This window comes from Typopeltis vanoorti, chromosome 14 (assembly GCF_054136105.1).
Source record: "Typopeltis vanoorti isolate ZY-2024b chromosome 14, IOZ_Tvanoo_1.0, whole genome shotgun sequence".
Classification (NCBI taxonomy): Eukaryota; Metazoa; Arthropoda; class Arachnida; order Uropygi; family Thelyphonidae; genus Typopeltis; species Typopeltis vanoorti.
In genome coordinates, this window is record NC_143562.1 from 121,325,022 (window position 1) to 121,337,891 (window position 12,870).

Below are 12,870 nucleotides of genomic sequence, written 5' to 3' on the forward strand. Positions count from 1 at the left end.
GGGTCGTCTTCCTGCTGTTGAACTCTGAATGGTCTTGTGACTTCGTATCAGCAAATCATTCAAATTTCAACAAGCACAACTCAGCAAATTGAATATTTAATAGTAGAAAGTACTTGCATTTAGTTAAAATCAAATATTATTGTGTGAAAGGTGTGAAATTATAAGGTAATGAAATATAACACTAAGAATGTATCAGTTTATAATTGTAAAGAAGTATAACCGATTGGAATTATATCGTGTTATTTAGATTCTTTTAAATGAATTATAAATCAAAATTTAGTATTATACAGTGCAGCTGAAATTAACTTGAATATTCCACTGAACAAAGTGTACGAGTGGGTCCAAAGGTTTGGTACGTGTTAGTGTAAGCACCTGAGGCTACGTAATACTAGGAACAGGTGTGCGTAATAACAGTTCTGTGATTCCTACTTATCGGAGATCGAGACTAACATAGCGCCGCACAGGAGTTTCAGGAGGAGATAGGGGGCACTATGTGATGAATAATATAAGTGATTGCAGGAGGAGAAACAAGGCTTTTTTCCCCGGGATTCGAGGTCGTCAGGAGGTCCAATCGAGGTAGCAGTTTCCAGGCAGAACAGCGGGCGAGGGTACGTGGCAGTGGGAAGTTTGAATCGGACAGTCCATGAAACTACGACGGAATTTCAGCGCGACGCAGCTAACGCTTTCATTACAAGCGAGTGCGATGTCGTAGATGTTTCCCGTAAAATCCTCAGATGACAAAGGTAGCCATTGAGCGGATACAGGATAGCCACTTAGCAGGAATTTAACGCTGCGCGTGATCCAAACAAGGAATCGAACTTTGGGTACTTCCACAACAGTATTAACCAGCAGACCCATTCCATAATCGAGTGAAGGTAACGTAAACATTTGTTATTTATGTTTTCGGAGCCTGTTTGTATGAAGAAATTTAGATGCAAGAAGTATGAAATGTCAAGACAATATTAACTAGTGAATTCTTAAGTGATTGTTCCAGTAGGCTATAGCCAGATATCGAGATTGCTTAAATGAGTTTAACAGAATTGTAGAGAGAGGAATTATGAGCCATAAATTAATGATAATTTAACTTAGTGTCCCCAGATTTATAGAGGGAATTGTTAGATGAGTGAATTGTGTAAATGAAGATTAAGTTTAGCAATTTACTAGATATCAAATTTTGCATGCATTAGGCAGCCCTTGAAAGAATCAAGTTTCCTAACTTAGCTTTTATGTTTGATTGTAATCTTAGCAAAAGTGACCTTATATAATTGTATAGTGTATTTAAAGTTGCAAAATAAACATGTATTTTTACCCCAAACTGAGTCTTGCCTGACTAAGAGTGTCAACTCACCACTCTAAAATTACGAACTTCTCGCGGGAGGGTAAGGTTAAGTTGAGAGGTTTTGCCATGACTGTCTGAAGGAGTTAGCAGGTATTTATAATTTTGGGTTATTGGAATTGTCTCCCTGAATAGTGCATTTTATTATTATAGGGCATAGACAGGCGCAGTTATTAAAAAATATAAATGTGTTTATACCTAAAAAGGAGATAGGACCAAAAATCCAGGCCAGTACTTAGAGCAACTCCATAGTAAGTTTGATAGATATGATTTAAGTGAATTTGCATAAATAACGACACAACACTGCCAACCTGGCAGAGAACACCCATTGCTAATCTTCCCTCGCTCATTCTGTTTAAATGCCACCTGAGATTAGCTCTGCTAATGCATTCCTGGATGCTGACAATGTCAAGTTCTTTCCTAATATCCTTGTTTTTAATATGATATTGCCATTGATGCCATCTGTTCATGGTTCTAATCATTCTCAGGACTCTCAAATCTGCAGTCTCTAGTCTTTGGTGAAGTTTTTTACTTCTGACCCAGCTCTCAGATCCATAAGTTAAAACTGGTTTGAACACTGTCTTGTATACAGCTAATTTAGTGTACCGACTAATTTCTCTCTTATTCCACATGAATTTATTCAATTGACTTCCAACCATACCAGGTTCTGTTGAATGTGTTGTCTATTTCAATATTTAATTTACCATCTTCACTAAATATCGTGCCTAAGAAGCTGAAATGTTTTACTTGTTCCACAGGTTCTGTGGAACAAGTAAAACATTTCAAAACACAGTTGATATTTTCAACGATTCTACCTATTTTCATTGTCTTTGTCTTTTTATTCATACCATATCTATTACAACAGTTATTCAATTTAGTCAGGGAATCTTACAAACTTGTAGCGGATTTATTTAGAAGTATAACATCATCGGCATAAAGCAAAGAGCTGACATTAACATTTCAAATTCTGATATCATGTTTAATACCACTTTCCTTCATAATGTGATCCATATAGATAATGAATAACAGAGGGGATAATGTACATGCTCGTCTCACACCAGATTTAACATTAAACCATCTTCCTGTACATCCATCAATTCTACCTGCCGACTTACAACTCAAATAAAGACAAAGTATTGCTTGATAATGCCCCATTGACACCATATAACTGTAGCATATTGAATAGCTTCTCTCTTGGCACCTTGTCATATGCCTTTTCTAGATTGACAAAACTTAAATACAGATCTTTGTTATATTCCCGTGCTTTCTCGACTATTTGTCATAAAGTGAAGATATGATCCTGACAACCTCTATTTGGCCTGAATCCAGCTTGTTCTTCACCAAGTTTATCTTCCACAATCGTTCTCAACCGTTTCTCAAGTATACTTGCATATATCTTACCAGGAACACTCAGTAAAGAAATACCTCTGTAATTCTCACATTCAGTTTTATTTTCCTTTTTATATATGGTTACTATTAGAGCTCTACTCCAATCATCAAGAATTCGCACCTCCGTCCAGGCCTTCTGAATTATGCAGTGCAGCCACTGTAAGACTTTTATACCACCATACTTCAGCATTTCTGGTCAAATATCATCCACTCCTGCTGCCTTTCCACATTTCAGGCCTTTGATGGCTTTTTCTACTTCAAGTATGTATGTATTCCTGACTGTATGCCTGTTGAGTGTTTTTTACCCCTGTGCTATCACTGCTTGTTTCAGTTGGCAATTTTTCGAAGTAATTACTCCATATTTCAAGGATATCTTTTTTTCCTGTTTTCATGTCACCTTTATCATCTCTAACTCCTTTTATAGCACTCTTTTCTCCATTTCTAAGCTTCTTCTTCAATCTCCAGAATTTCTTATCACCTCCTTGATATTTATTTTCCATGATTTTGCCAAAGTCCTCCCATGACTTTTGTTTAGCTAGTTTTACACAGTGTTTAGCTTTCTTACATTTGTGTCTGTATTCTCTAAGTGCACAAGCTGACTTATATGCCAGGAACGTTTGATATGCTTTCTTCTTTTCCTTCACTTCTGATTTTTCTATCCTTGCAGACAACCTGACAAGTGCCTCTCTGGCTGAATCAATCAGGGTTTTCTTCAAGGTTTGCCACTGCATCTCCAAGTTTTGGTTCCTGTTCTCAAACTTTTTCATTTATTCTTCAACAATCTTTGTGTATTTTAGTCTACAGTTCACATCTGAGAGCTGCTCAACTTTCATTCACTTTAAAACTTTCTTACATGTTATTCTTTTCAATATGAAATTCAATTTTATCCTGCTCAAGACTAAACAGTGATCACTTCCAATTTCAAATCCTCTGTACACTCTGGTGTCCTGCACCAGGGAGAAAACATCACTATCAACAATAACATAGTCAACGAGACTTTTCTTATTCCTTGCCTCTTCCTCTCCATGTGAATTTGTACAAATTTTTATGTTGGAACATGGTGTTAGTAATAACCAGTCCATGTCCTGAGCAGAAATCCAATTTCAGATATTTGCCATTATTATTAGCTTTGCTCTTTTCTCTAAATTTTCCCAAAATATTTTTCTATGTCTGACAATCACTTCCTACTCTGCTATTTAGAACCCCAACAAGGACCAACTTTTCCTTTTTCATTGTGTCAGTAGCTTTCTCTAGAGCCTCAAAAAATTCCTCCACTTCTACCTTAGTAGAGCCTTCTGTGGGACCATAGGCACAAATAAGTCTCATTGTCCAGTTCCCCATTCTAATATTTGCCCACATCACTCTACTTGAGACCACCTGCCATTCAAGAAGATTAGCTTCATATTTAATGTTGAATACTATGGCTACCCCCTTCTTTTCCTTGATTGTCATTGCCTGAATATAACATTTTGTATTTATTGCTCAGAAAGATCTCACCAGTTACCCCAATTATGTCGATCTGGTACTTATGTAATTCCTCAGCTAGCTCCATTTTTTTGCCATTCAGGCTTCTAATGTTGATAGTACTTATCTTTAACTCTGGTGATGTTGAGTTGGGGAGTGCTTTCAGATTTGTTCCAGTAGCTGACTTTTCGCTGTTCGCCCTGGTTCCCTGGCAAAAACAATGGGGGCCTTGTTTATCCAGGTGAGGCCCAGCCGGCATGAAATTTTGTCATGTTGTACCATCATTTTGTATATTGATTTAAGCCAATAAGAATACAATTTGGTCGGCTAAATCCCAAATTGCCAGCCCATCCTCGTTTGTTCAGTATCCAGGTAGATACCCAACAGGGTGCACCACGAGAAGGTGAGGATTGGACATTAGGTCAGAAGCCCTAGTCGGTTCTCCGCATTCCTTTAGAGGCTATGTGGAGGTCTCCTCTCAGTTATACAGCTTTGACCCTTAAGCACCCCTTAAGAAGATCTAGCTTTCTTTAAATATAATTTTCTACTATTATCTACTGATATGCTATTAAGTGGTAACATGTCATTGACATTACTATGACAAAAGTCACTGTCCAACATGACAGTGAAAAATTCCTATTTTGGTTTACACCAACATGATCTCTCAGAGGTACATATATGTTGTCACACAGGCAAACAAAATGAAGAAATCAAATTTCTGCAGGACGAAAGGCACAAATATATCTCACTGGCCAAGGGTCTAATAAGGAAGAAATGGGGGAATTTTGAGTCAATAGAGAAGGCAGTCAGACATAAAGAAAGGAAAAGCTGATCCTTGTTGGAGATCTGCACAGAAGAGTCTTGTATAATGAGACCTGTGGAGCATCCATAACTATAGAATCACACGTGTACCACAGTAAAAATTAAATTTGTTATACAGATATTTCAGCTTATGTATTGTAAGACATCATCAATGTGTACAGTGAACAACAATAAGGAATTTGAATAAAGAAACAGTAGAGTGCATGCATTAAATTGGAATCCCTGTATGTATACACCGATCGGAGAGAAGTCAACAGACATCCCCATGGGTAAGGTGCATCATGCCACATAATTAGTCAAGTGTTTGCAGCCAGTATAAATTGGATGAATATAATGCTCCCAAGTCAGTGCAACTGTGTCCGAGTGAAATGGCTGTAAGATGGGGACTGATAGAGTTTGAAAGAGGCATTGTGATAAGATGCCATATCATTGGCAAATTGGGTCATCCCAGATCAACAATCAGTGATACCACACTGAGATGGAAGTGCTACTCACAGTGGATGACTTGTGCCAGCCAATGAATGCGGACTTCCAGGCACCGAATAGAACACAAATCTGCACAAAAACATTCAGAACCAAGGCTCATAACATGAGTTGCCATGATAGGACCAAAAATATGCAAACCCCCACATTACCCAAACCAACATGCAGCATCATCTTCAAAGTGCAAAGAGTGTACAGTGGGATGTGGAAACTTGGAAAGCTGTGTTATGGAGCAATGAATCATGCTACACCATCTACTGAGCAGATGAATGTGTGTAGCAGATGTACCAGTAAACATCTTTTATCAAAGTGCATAACCCCCATTTATTGGTTGTGATGATATGGTCCTGTTTATCCTGGTTTGGACTTGGCCTCTGTGTGTAGTGCCACGAACATTGAATTTTGATAGGTATCTAAACATTCTGGACAAAGCAATGCTTCCTACTTTGTAGCCTTTCTTGGAACTGACCATTACCGCTTTCAGGAAGACAATGCCATGCGTCATAATGTGGCTGCATTATGACACATGGGTGGTTGTGGTATTCTCCATCATGACACTTGATCACACACTGTAAACCACACATCAGCTAAAATTATGCACTCAAAGGAATTAATGTAAATTAGAATGCCATTTAAATCCATCTGAATTTCTGAAGTTAAATTTAAAGATAAAATTTCTTCCACTGCTTTTTTTAATCCACATAAATTATTTGTGAATGGTTTTTAAGGCACCTATTCTAGCTGACCAACATGTATTAGATAAACTATAGAGGGAACTTCCAGTATTTTATTTTAAAATATCCCGTCTTTGAGGGCTTGAACTAAAAATATTGTACAATTTTTGAACATTCTCAAAAAAACGTAATTGCTTCAAATACAAGCTTTTGCAGCTTGTATGCTACAAAGATTCAGTGCATGACAAGCACAGGGAGAATATATTACTAAAGGTTTTTTTTTTTTCAAAATCAAACTTGGAGAGCCTTTATAAAAGCCGCTCATATTGGTTCCGTTGTCATAACCCTGGCCACAGCAATTGGCTAATGGGATTTTGTGTTCTTCAAAAGTACTTCAAGTTAAGTTGGCAATAGCCTCTCCTGTTTTCTAGTGACAGTCGACAAATTTCGAAAATATTTCTTTAATTTCATACTTTCCAGCATCATTCACTTGCAAATAATGCAATATGAAAACAGTCTGTTCAATATGAGCTGAATTGGAAGTTGTGTCTACCATTCTATCCATCAGTGGTCCTAACAGGCACTTAAGTGCCCACTAGCTTTCCAAATATTCTTGGACACTGCAACCATAACTCAAGAATAAGGTGGTTAGCCCTATGCCTCCCAGTGTGTCCTATATCTGTAGATGTGTGTGTTCACCAGGTCGGTTTGCCTGTTCTAGGGGACGAAAAACCCAAGTGTTTCCAGGTGAAAAAACCTCCTATCTCCATATGCGACTGACTAACTCACCTTTCGTCGAAAGAGAACAGATAAAGGTTCCTCACATCACTGACAGGATTTGAACCCAGGTCTTTCTGAGCAAAGGGTTTCGTCTATACCGAATGAGCTACAGAGGCATACAGCACATGAGAGTGTTCTCAGTTCTGTCTGTGTTCTCATATATACTGTTAAAATTAATCAACATATTGTTTAAAAAGTTGTTTTATAGTTATATCGATGTTTCTATATGATTTATGCTTAATTTGTTGTTTTCTTAAATGATCACACACTGTAAACCACACATCAGCTATCCTTTCTTAATGTATTATTTGTTTTAGGTAAGAAATGTATCCTTTCTTACCTAAAACCTTACACAATCAAAATCCTACTGGCTGCTCTATTGTTATATATTTACCTTTCGTTATTTATTCTTTCTTCTCTTACTTTAATCTTATTCTTATATCTAGGATTGTTTCCTCTTCGGATACTGGCGAATTTATATTTTGCTGCGCCAGTCAGTATCCTATAGTAGAAAAGATCTTACTCAGGGAGACAATACTAGATTCTTAGCTTTCTTACACAATATCTTATTTAAACTGCCGTATAGATTTAGATTGTTGCAGTCGTGACCTAAATCTATTATTATATTCACTCTCTCAATCCTTCCCGCCAAAATAGGTTCTATTTTTATAAGTGGTAATTTGGAATCGTAATCAGGCATGACTCAGGTTCAGGTAAATATGACATGTTTATTGGAATATCTAAAACACAATACAAAATTCATACACTCAATTATGCTCAATACTAAATAAAACTCAAATTAAGAGGTTAACACTTTCTAAATTAATTAAATCTTATAAAGCAAGCTAAACACAGTAACTGTATATTGGGATAGATAGCAAATGATATGAAGTTAAGCTAAATACCTTTCGGTAGTATTACTCGCAAGAGAAAACTAACAAACATTCTAATGTTACTGAGATACTAAATTCTACTATTCTTATCACATCAAGTTAATCCTATCACATACAAAATTACAAAAGATCTCTTCCAAACAATTCTTCTTACTCTCAAAGGAGGTTAACTTTCTAAATAGAAACTGTCCACAGAGTTCTTTAGAATACAGTTCTTAATTTCACATTCGTAAACAATCTTCTCTCTCTCTTCTAATGAACTTTCACACAAAATTAGAGTAATTGCACTTTACTGAGCTTTTTCCACGTCGTTCTGCACCACGTGTATGTCTGGATACTTTTCATCTATTGGCTGTCCATACGCCAATGTAGGGGTTATGCTATCTTCATTCGTTCTGCCGAAAACGGACTCAAAATCTTTGTGTTTCAGGAACAACTCGATGGGACTTTTCAGCGACGGCTTGATCCTGCTAGGACTGGAATTTTTACCTTCAGCTATGCATAGAATCCTACTTCGTTTTAAGAACGCTCACAGTCCGACATCTTATCACAGACTTCACCCCCCCCCCTTAAGCAAAACTGCCCGTTAACTTCCGAACCACCAAAACAGGAAAACGTTACGACCAGAGAGAGTCTCCCTTCCGATATGGGCTCATTTTATTCTTATATTCCCCTTATATTCTTCTCTAGAGCGCCCTCTTTTTCTCAGTCCCCTTTTTACACAAGGGCCTTTCTCTTTTCACCCCTTTAGGTTCATCCTTCGCTTTTACGATGCTGTTATGCTTGGATTCACAGAATACATGCCAACGTAATTTTCCGAGTAAGCTATAGCTGCTAGCATTACGCTGTACACGTGTAGCTTTATGCCTTCCATGAATTATTACTTAGCAACTTTTTAGATCACTCACAGTAAATTTTACACAGCTTAAGTGAGGCTTAAATTTAAATCAGATTATCTCTCTTTTTAGACATACTTAAAAATGAAATCTTAATATAATCACATCAGCTTAATATAAGGTACTTAAAATAAAGAATACAAATTTTACATAAAGTGAAGAAGTTTCACTTTTAATTACAGCTGATGTACAGGTATTTCTCTTTGTCAGCGAGTTTTATGTTAGATTGCAAATGAATGATTTCTTTCCAAGATTCCTTCATTTAGGATCTAACAATATACAAATGAACAGACTATACACTGACCAAAGTCTAAACATATCCTTACTGTGAACAACTCCAGATGCTCATGCTGCAGGAGAAAATAGAGAAAGCATTTCGCCAAGTAACCAAGGATGTTATTTATTGATCCTTAACACACTAAAAATAGACAATTGAATAAATGTTGCCAGGTATTTAAAATTATATATTTTGAATTCTTTCACTAAATTGTCAATCGTTTAAGAATAGTCAAATGTTTTCTGTGAGTAATACTATATTAAAAGATTATATTAACATATTAGTACAGGGGTCTTCAACCTGTCAGACAGTGAGGGCAGCATTAAAAATTTCAATGAAGCCAGTGGGCTACTAAGCTATACTGTGGTATTTAGAATTGTAAGATGCTTTCCAGATTCACAAAGAATGCTATGCATTTGATACTTTACATAAAATCCTATAAAAATAAACAAACTCAGCTTCAAGAGTGTAGGTAGGAGTCAGGTTCATGATAAGTAAATACAATCAAATACTTGAAAAAAGATAATTTAATGAAGAAAACATTCATTTTTCACAATGTCAATGGGCAACTTGGCAATGTTTTTCCTTGACCAGCTTGTCGATATTAGCATCAATGTTGGAAGTCGCTATGCGCAGAGTATTCTCGAGATGTTGGTCTGTAATCTGAGTTCTTGTCTTGGACTTCACATGCTTCATTCTGGAGAACTGTTAACATCAGCATGTGCTTCCTAACAAAGCGCACATTTTCAAAGATTAGGGAATGCGTCCTCAGAATTGTAGTCTTTGTAAAATGTAAGCAAGGCACATTGAATAATTTTTCCCTCAAAGAAGAGTTGTTTTGGAGTTCAGGCAGCTCCATTTGTACTGAGCCTGCCATTTCGGCAGCATTGACATTTATTGGCATTGAAAATAAATCTAAAGACTGTTGGTTACGAAAATAACTAAATCTCTCTTCAAACTCACTTCGCAACATGGCTAATTTTCTAGCACCTTCATCAAGAGACAAACAGTTGGACTCAGCAAGAAGCTGAAAATGAGTTAAGTCTTTTTTTGTGAGTTGTGCCTCCCAAAGTTTGAGCTTAGCCACAAAAGCTTTAATGTGATCAAATAGAGTGTGCACCAGTTGATCTTTGGATTGTAGCCGCATATTTAGGTCATTTCATATGCAATGAGATGTCGGTCACAAAGGCAAAGTCTGTCATCCACTTTGGATCGTTAAATTCCACAATCGGATTTCCCTTGGTTTGCATGAACTGCTGTATCTCACTCCTTAAGTCAGACTCTTTTATGAACCTTCCCTCTGCTCAACCAATGCACATCACTATAATAAACCACATCACCGTGATCTGCTTCACACTCTTGGGTCAAAAACTCTTGGAATTGATGATGACTGAATCCTCTTGCCCTAATAATGTTGACGACAGTCACAATAACTTTCATGACATTCTCAAATCCAATAGTTTTCACACACAAATTCTCCTGGTGGATTAAACAGTGGTAATGGACGAAATCTTTCCTTTCAAGTTCCGGTTCTTTCCGTAGAAGCGCAACAAACCCTTCGTTCTTTCCCACCAGGGGCACCATCAGTTACCACACCCTCGAGGTTGGTTAAGATGAAGTCGAAACGTTGGAGCATTTTCTTAGCGGCTTCAAGAATATCAGTGCCTTTCATCGTTCGCTTCATAAGTACGAGCGCTAGCAATTCTTCTGTCACAATGAATTGTTGATTAATGCCACAGACAAAGATAGCCAGTTGTGCTGTATCCTTCACATCTGTGCTCTCATCTAAAGCAAGTGAATATGACGTAAATTTGGTCGACAATTTTTTTAAAAGTTCCTTCAATGTCAGTGGCAAGTTCTTCGACATGTTGTGCTACAGTTACCCCAGACAAGCTCGTTTTTTTTAAACACTTCCTTATTATTTGGGCATAGAATATCCCCAGCAGCGATGAGACACTCTTTCACAAACTTGTCGTCCAAGAAGGATTTTGATTTTTTAGCAATTTTTTCAGCTATTACATAACTTACTTTTAAATGCTCCAATTTGGAGAATGGTTCACTTTGTCCACACGAAGCTGCCTTTGAAGGTGATCGAAATTGGATGCATGCTTTGTCTCATAGTGTCGTTTTATATTGTATTCTTTTGATACTGACACTGACTCATGACAAATTAAACACACTGGCTTATCGTCGTTCGGCACAAAAAAGTACAAATTCATCCACTTTTCATTAAAAACCTGACAAGAATCACTTGATTTATGCTTTTTACTTGTAGATGCCATAGTAATGGAAGGTGAACCCAAAAAATTATCCAATATTGCCAGACTTTTTTCGTTAGTGTGAGACATATTCAGTGGATAATATCTGTTACATGGCCATTTTCGGCAGGTTCGTCGTTTGTAACACGACGAACCTGCGTGTGCTCATACAAGAATATCGCACTGTTCACGACTGACTGTGGATGAGATCCTTTTGTATTTATATGAAAATAACAAAGTATTAAGAACCTTCGAGATGTATCTGGAAGGCACTGGACAGCGCACTCGAATGAACTACTGCTTCAGCCATCTACCTGCGACGTTAGTAATAGTACTTAAATACCGCTTGGCACTGGTAGATGGCTGAAAAAGCATGTCTATTTAATATTTATTTTTATAGGATTTAATGCAAAGTATCAAATGCACAGCATTCCTTATGAATCTGGAAAGCATTTACAATTCTAAATACCACAGTATAGCTTAGTGGATTGCGGGCTTCATTGAAATTATTTTTTATTTAATCGCGTTTTAATGTTAAGTAGTTATTTTTTCAAAATGGCCGGTGGGCCATGGCAAAGAGCTCCGTGGGCCATGCGCTGAAGACCTCTGTATTAGCACCTAACTTGGCCCTTAGAAATTATGGACCCCTAGGAATCACAAGCCCTGGGAATCTTACCTCATTTCTCATCGGACCTTTAAAATTTGTATATGGTACAACCTGTACCATATATTAAAAGCATATCTGAACATGTGTCAAAAAATTATGAATAAAAATATAAACTCATCGCTACTTATAAACCCATCACCCAAATTCATAACCTGATATTTTTTCAAAAGACAAACTCTCATCACTGATGCTACCTGGCATATACTGTTTGTGCAATTTGTCTTACTATGGACAAACAAGTATGGCAAATGAATTTGCAAAGAAAGTAGAGGAAGAAATGAATGAGAGAAATATACAAGTAAGTGACGATGTAAATGAAAAATGGAAGATTCTGAAGGAAAGCATAATTATTGCTACAGAATTACATTTAGTCAAAAAAGAAGAGAAAAGAGAGAAAAGTAAGAAACCATGGATGACGGACATAGTTAATAGTAAAACAGAGGAGAAAAAAAAAGCAGTATAAAGACTTGAGTAGGGAGATACAAAGAGAGATAAGAAGGAAAAAGGAAGAGTGGTTAGATGAAATAAGTAAAGATACAACAGCAAAGGCAGAAAGAAATGACATAAAAGGTGTTTATAAAAATATTAATATGATGACAGGAAGGAGAAAGATGCAAAGGACTGGAGCAGTCAAGAATGAAAGAGGTGAAATTCTGATAGAAAAAGAGAAGATATTACAGAGATGGGAAGAATATGTAAGTAAACTTTATGAAGACAGAAAAAGAGGAGAAAATCAAATGAAAGAGCATAGTGGGCAGAGACTGTACATCATGAGGGAGGAATTGAATCTAGCAATTCAAAAGATGAAAGAAGGAAAATCCCTGGAATAGATGGTATACAGATAGAACTTTTAAGGAATATAGGTGAAAAAGGTATGGAAGTGTTATGGCAATTATTAACAGAATTTATGAGGGACAAGAATTACCAGGTG

General features: G+C 36.8%; 1 protein-coding gene across 4 annotated transcripts in view; it reads right to left on the reverse strand.

The window, feature by feature from the left end:
• Positions 1-12,870, reverse strand: part of LOC150099869 (stAR-related lipid transfer protein 7, mitochondrial-like) — a 172,119-nt gene that overhangs the window by 49,797 nt on the left and 109,452 nt on the right. The gene's annotated exons all lie outside the window — the stretch shown is intronic.